The following is a 7,868-nucleotide window of genomic DNA, read 5'->3' on the forward strand; positions in this document are numbered from 1 at the left end:
CCCTAACGATTCTGCCGTCTTGTTGCCTTTAATAATGATTTAAGAGCAAAACCAGAATTTGGAGCGAACATTAACATTGGCCTCAAAATGTAATTGTTATTTTATTTTATCAAACAGGAAGGGATGGAAGGGGCAGATTTGAACTCTGCGAGAAAGAAACTCAGAAGGTGAAGAGCCGAAAAAAAAAAAAAAAAAAATCAGTAGTCAGATGCTCGAAGCAACTCTGTTTTTCCACAACATTGGAAACTGTTAAAAACTTTTTTTTTTTAAAGAAATAAATTTGAGATCTTCATTTTATTTTGTATGAAATACATGATTAAGCATTAAAAATTAACTATACATAGGCACAGGAGTGGCTGTGTGATAAGAGTCTTGCTTCCTAACCACATGGTTCCGGGTTCAATCCCACCTAAAGCATGTGTCTTCTACTATAACCTCGGGCCGACTAAAACATTCTGAGTGGATTTGGTGGACGAAAGCTGAAACAAGCCGTCATATATGTGTGTGTGTGTGTGTGTGTTTTTCTCCCACCATGTTTACATCCCCACAACTTAGCAGTTACGCAAAAGAGACCGGTAAAAAAAGAAAACAAATAAAAAAAGAGTACTGGCGTCGATTCGATTGACCAAGGTGGTGCCCCAGCCTGGCCGCAGTCTAACGACTGAAACATGTGGAAGATAAATTCAAATACAAGGCCAAAGTGTGGGCGATTTCCATCGGTACGTTACTGGTATTGTGTTTCGTTTCATTTGCACGGAGGAATAAAAGGCAAATTAGAACTCGGATAATATATCCGTTTATTACATAGCATCTCTGACGCTTTAACGCATTTGCCAACCGTCTGCAATTGCCAATAACTATTTCTGATTTTGACTCGGAGCCGCCAGTTTTAAAGGGAGTGGGGTAAACCAATACAGTGTCCCCATTACTTGTCTAGTACATTATGTTATTCACTCCGGAAAGATAAAAGGCAACGTTGATCTACGCAGGGTTCAACACAGAGCGTAAAGATCAGGAACAAATATTGCATGTGAGAACATTTTTGCAGACATTCGAAAGATTCTGCCAACGAGGAGCGTTTCTAATTCAAATTTTGGCAATAGGCTACCAGTTTAAGCGAAAGGGATCTTCGTCGATTTCATGGAGATCAGTACTTGCATGTTAATATATTTTTATGTACCTCGAAATGATGAGAGACAAAGTAGATCCACGATGGGATTGGAGCTCAGTACGTAAAGAGTTGCTAAATATTTTGTCCGACGCGCTAACGATTCTGTAAGGTTCAGATGATATCAATTGTTACAAATTTTGGCACGGGGAGAGAGATTTTGGAAGAGTAAAGCTAAATCAATTACAATGATCCATGTGATTGATCGGTACTTTATTTTATGTACTTTGAAGGAATCGAAGGCAGAGTCGACATCAGCGGAATTTGAAGTTAGAACGTAAAGACTCGGAAGTAATGCAGCTAAGGATTTTGTAAAATGTTCTAAAGATTCTGCCTGCTCAAATTGATGATAATGATGATGATGATGATGATGATGACGACGATGATGATGAAGATAATGATGAATTCAGTTCACTGACTGACACCAAGGATATCTACTGGCGAAATTATTTTCTAAGACTGTGCATTCTAAAGACTGGATTAACTCCACGGTGTTGGAACTCTGACAGTAGGTGGGTAGTCAATTAAATGGATGTAAGTACTTATTAGGCTAATACATTAATTAATCGATATGTAGAGTATGAAATGTAAATTTGACCCCGAAGGAACTTAAACCCGGAATATACAATCACTTTGCTTATGGTTCGTCTTAATCGAGATTCTGGCAATACATCGAAATTATAACGATTACTTTCGTAGGCACAGCTCAGAAATGTGTGGGTGCGTTTAGTTGATTAATTCGAACCCTGCACTGCTGTCTCCGGATGGATTACATACAAAGTTGACAACAGCTTCATATGAACATTATTTACATTATTTACCTTATTTACATTTGACGGATATTTGTCCTCATCTTGTTTGTTGTTAATACAACGCTTCGGCTGATCTACCCTCCAGCATTCATCAGGTGCCTTGGAGAAATTTCGAACCTGGGTTCTCATTTCTAAGGTATTTTTCGATGTCATTATTATTACTATTCTTCTTCTTCTTCTTCTTCTTCTTATTATTATTATTATTATTATTATTATTATTATTATTATTAATATTCAGGTCACTGCCTGGAATCGAACTCGGAATCTTGCGGTTAGTAGCCCCGCGCTCTTAACCACAGGTTCGCAATTTTCCCCAAGACACCTGATGAAGACTGGAGGGTATATCAGCCGAAACGTTCTGTTAATAACAAACAAGATGAGGACAAATATCCGTCAAACGTAAATAACGTAAATAATGTACATAATCCCTCATCTCTTAAATATAGAACAACTTCATATGAGTGTGTGTGTCTTTCTGTGTGTGCGCACATCTTTGTGTCAGTCTTCTCACTGCTTGAGAACCGCTGTTGGTTGTTTGTGTCCTCATAACTTGCTATGTCGTCAAGAGAGTGATAGAAGCTGAAATTATATTTTGAGGGTTTTTTTTTTCTTTTTTCCCTTTACTTTTTTTTTTTGCCTTAAATCTTCAGAGAAGTCCTACAGCATAAATACAATTTACTCAGGAAATAAAGAAGCAGGAAATTTACTGCTGGGCAATTTGTACGACAGTTATTTTGTATCCTCTTTAAGGGTTCGGGCTAAATTTGACGATTTGTTATCTTTCCTATTTTTCTGGAAGTTGATGTATTGGTAAACTGTTAACGGCGTTAGAGAGCATAACGACTCGAGATATTGTTGCAAGGGAGTTAACTGCCATTGAAAGCTAGAAACCATCTGAATATTGGAAAAAAAGTTACCTCTATCACGATGATTCGGGCCGGATATGAAAACTACGGCATTGCGACTACTGAAACATGGCCTGAGAACATTATAAAGGCTGTAAGGCATGACAAGGGCAGCTGCAACAGACTTCGAAGCTATGATCAACAGGAAAGGACATAGCAGGCATAGTGACCAAGTCCGCTAGCCAGAGTTTGTCCTTATAATCATTTCAGAGGGTTATGTGAAGCTGCTCGATAATGTGGTCAAAATCTGGCTTGAAAGCCACATGTGTGGCAGCAGGATTCACGTTAGTGCTATACCTCTGGAAAGTGTCAGAAATTGACGTCAGAGAATAACTTCAACTTTTCCAGCCCCAATTTCTGGCTTCATGATTCCCTCCATTTTAATCTCATGGATTACTATGTGTGGGCCATGGTTGAAAAAGACACCAAATGATTTGCCTGCAACACGAATGCCGAGCTGGTGGCCAAGATCACGGAAGTGCTCAAAGACCCTCCCGATGTCACAGTGAGAAACACAGGGCGCTAGGTTTCGGAACCGTCTCCAGGTCGTGGTGGAAGCTGAGGACCTCACTCTTTGATTTTGGGATGAGATACGTTTTCGATTCCTTACAGAACACTAAGCAAACATAAGGTCATGTATATTTTGTGGGGGACAAAGACCTTTGTGGCAAAAGGTACAAGAAAGGCTTATTGTTTTTAGCTGTTGTTTTTTTTTTTTCAATTCTTTAATATGCCCCTAAGAAGGAATGTAAAAAGGAAGGCCTCATGTTCCTTCCTAAGGAGGGTCCACATTAAAATGAAACAAGTTGGTCAAAATCTCAAAACAGTCTGACCAGTGCCTCGCTAACTACACTAATAATGAGGGCCATGATGATGATGATGATGATGACGACGACGGTGACGACGACGGTGACGATGACGACGATGATGATGATGATAAGGATGATTGTGAGGAGGATGATGGTGCTAGTGTTGGTGTTGATGGTGGTAGTAGTGGTGGTGATGAAGAAGACAAAGATGAAGGCAACGATGCTGCAACTGGGGACCCAGTGAGATTACCATATATAGCCATATGCACGTATTTGCACATGCATTCGTACGTATAATTACATGCTCACATATACGTATATATGTGTACGTGTAAGTACATGTTTGTACGCATGTATGTACGTATATATGTATATATGCATGTATATGTATATATGTATGTGTATACGTATGTCTATATATATATGTGTGTGTGTATGTATACATATGTGAATGTATATAAAGTATATATATGGTTCTATGTATATGACTGTCATTACACAAATACGTATGGCGGCAAAATGCCAAATCTGCTTTCACATCTTCTTTACGTGCTGAGTTCGAATATCATTGAGGACCAATTTGACTTTCATCATTTCGAGGTCGATAAAATAAGTTCCATTCAAGTATCGAGGACGACGCGATCGTCATCCAATCCCATGGGAAACTGCTGACATTGTGCCAAAAATTTAAAAAACTTATTTCAATACGCATAAGGCAATGAATTGGCCGAATCGTTAGCAAGCCGAGTAAAATGCTTAACGGCATTTCTTCCGTCTTTACGTTTTGAGTTCAAATCCCACCGCGGTCGACTTTGGTATTCATATTTTCGGCGTTGATGAAATAAGTACCCGTAAAGAACTGGATCCATGTAATCGACTAGTACCTTCACTCAAACTTCCAGGCCTTGCACCTTCGTTATTTCAATAGGTATAGAGCGGTGAGCTAGCAGAATAGTTAGCACGCCGAGCATAATGTTTGCGTATTTCGCCCGTCTTTACGTTCTGATAATCCAGTTCTATATTTAAGAGATGAGGAATTATGTACATTGTTTACATTATTTTCATTTGACGGATATTTGTCCTCATATTATTTCTTGTTAACACAACGTTTCGGCTGATATACCCTCCAGACTTCATCAGGTGTCTTGGGGATATTCCGAACCTAGGTTCTCATTCCTAAGGTATTTTTCGATGTTGTATTTATTATTATTATTATTATTATTATTTAGGTCACTGCCTGAAATGAAACTCTGAATCTTGGGGATAGTAGCCCGCGCTCTTAACAGGCATACGGCGTAGTGGTTAAGAGCGCGGGCTACTAACTCCAAGATTCCGAGTTCGATTCTATGCAGTGACCTGAATAATAATAATAATAATAATAATAATAATAATAATAATAATAATAATAATAATAATAATAATAGTAGTAGTAGTAATAGTGGAGGCGCAATGGCTCAGTGGTTAAGGCAGCGGACTCGCGGTAGGAGGATCGCGGTTTCGATTCCGAGACCGTGTGCTGTGTGTGTTTATTGAGCGAAAACATCTAAAGCTCCATGAGGCCTCGGCAGAGGATGGTGGCGACCCCTGTTGTACTCTTTCGCCCAACATTCTGTCACTCTTTCTTCCTGTTTATTGAGTAACGCTGCGATGGCCTGGCGTCCCGTCCAGCTGTTACGTCGGAACACATACGCCATAGTAAACGGAAAAACCGGACCCATGAGCCTGGCTAGGCTTTAAAACAAGGGCGAAACATCATCAATAGTAATAATATCTTCAACATCGAAAAATACATTAAGATTGTGAACCCAGATTCGAAATTTCCCGAAAACACCCGATGAAGACTGGAAGGTATATCAGCCGAAACGTTGTGTTAACAACAAACCAGATGAGGACAAATATCCGTCAAATGTAAATAATATTCACGATCTGAGTACAAGTTCCGCCGACTTTGCCTTTCATCCTTTCGGGGTCGATTAAATAAGTACCAGTTACGCACTGGGGCCGATGTAATCGACTTAATCCATATCCCCAAATTTGAGGCCTTGTGCTTCCAGGAGAAAGGATTGTTTCAATACGTATATATATATTTATGTATGAGTTTGCACATGCGCATATAGGTTAATAAATGTTCGGTAAATAGCGAAACATCTATTCGTTGTTGAAAAGACTGATCCTCTTGGGACACAGCAAAATAAACAAATGAAGGACCATATCTGAGCGATTGCTTTGCAGTGATGTTAATGCCTACAAATAGAACGGAGAATCGAAACCGATTCGGCTCTTTCAGCGCGCACGCCAGTGATTACGCTTACTCAAAGACATTAAGTATCCGTAACGCCGCCATTGATGTTACGCTTCTTAACATTTAAATTACCCTCATGTATTGCGATTATCTCAGATCCTGCTGTAGTAGTAGTAGTAGTAGTAGTAGTAGTAGTAGTAGTAGTAGTGGCATCAGTAGTAGTAGTAGTGGCAGCAGTAGTAGTAGTAGTGGCAGCAGTAGTAGTAGTAGTGGTGGTGGTGGTAATGGTTGTAGAAGTGGTGGTGGATGAAGTATTTATAGTAGTAGTGGTGGTGGTAGTAATAGTGGTGGTGATGGCGGTGGTAGTAGTAGTAGTAGAGGTGGTATGAGTAGTAGTTATAATAGTAGTAGTGTGTAGGTGGTGGTAGTGATTGTGATGACTGTGGTAGTGGTGGTGGACGTAGTAGTAGTAGCTGTAGTAGTATTAGTATATATGTTCCGTATGTATGATCTGCAGTATTAGTAGTAGTAGTAGTAGTAGTAGTAGTAGTAGTAGTAGTAGTAGTAGTGGCAGAATGTGGATGAGGGAGGATGTAGGAACGCTGGTGTACGACAAAGCAAGACCAGATTAATTTAGTCGACAGAAACTGTGCGGAAGCCTTTGCTATATACCCACGTACACGTGCACCTCCGAGTACACACGTTGACGTATACACGCACACTGACACAAAAGACGTATGTTTGTGTACGCACGCATCATTTAGTGTTACGTTAAGCAGCGCTTGAGAACCGGTGTTTGTTTGTTTACGCTTGTTTCTTTACCAACAGGTTCGGTAGAAAAGAAGGAGCTGAAAGAATTAAGTATCAGAATTAACTATGCCTAAAACCATCAAAGATAATGTTTCTTAAGGGTCTTAACAGGACAAATCGAACCCAATACTTTTTTTTTTCTCAGCCCAGTACTTATTCTATCGGACTTTTTGCTGAACCGCTAATTTATAGCAACGAAAACACACCAACACCGGTTGGGAATCGGTGATGGTGGACAAACACGGACTCAAAGACTCGCACACAAAATGTATAAACACACACACACACACACACACACACGCACATACATACATACATACATACATACGACGGATTTATTTCAGTCTCCGTTTACCAAACCAACCACAACACCTTAGTTGGCCCGAGGCTACACTAGAAGACACTTGCCACGCAGTGAGACTGAACTGGGAACCGTTTGGTTAGTAAGCAAGCATCTTACCACATAGCATCAATATAGACAAATATGTGTGTATATATATATATATATATATATATATATATATATATATATATATATATATATATATCGGTATGTATATATATATATATATATATATATATATATATATATATATATATATATATATATATATATATATATATATATATGTGTGTATATATATAAAGCTGACGCTTCCCTCAATGAATACAGGTGTGAGGGAATATACGGAGCTGCTTGCGCTACTATTAGCTCAATGTTACTCACTTACAGACACTGTGAAAATGCTGTGAAAATAGCCGTTACTGTTGTGGTTCCTAGCGTTATTTCCATGAAATATTATTTAGCAAACAAGCAATCTTCCTTCTTTCGCCTTAGCTAATATATATATTTATATGTAAGAAGAAAAAGAAATTGTGTGTGGTGGGTGCAGCATTCAAATTTTGAAATATATTTTATTTACCCTCTGTACATATTGTTGCATAACTATATAATTTTAAATAATTATTTAATTATACAATGTTACTAATTATATTTTTGATGTATTCGATAATATTGCGTTATATATATATATATATAACGAACGAAACTCTCCTCGTAGAGAGACGCAAACAAACATTACGATACATATATACATACGTGTATTTGTATGTATTTCTGTG

Source organism: Octopus bimaculoides, chromosome 19, assembly GCF_046866305.1.
Source record: "Octopus bimaculoides isolate indiv1 chromosome 19, ASM4686630v1, whole genome shotgun sequence".
Classification (NCBI taxonomy): Eukaryota; Metazoa; Mollusca; class Cephalopoda; order Octopoda; family Octopodidae; genus Octopus; species Octopus bimaculoides.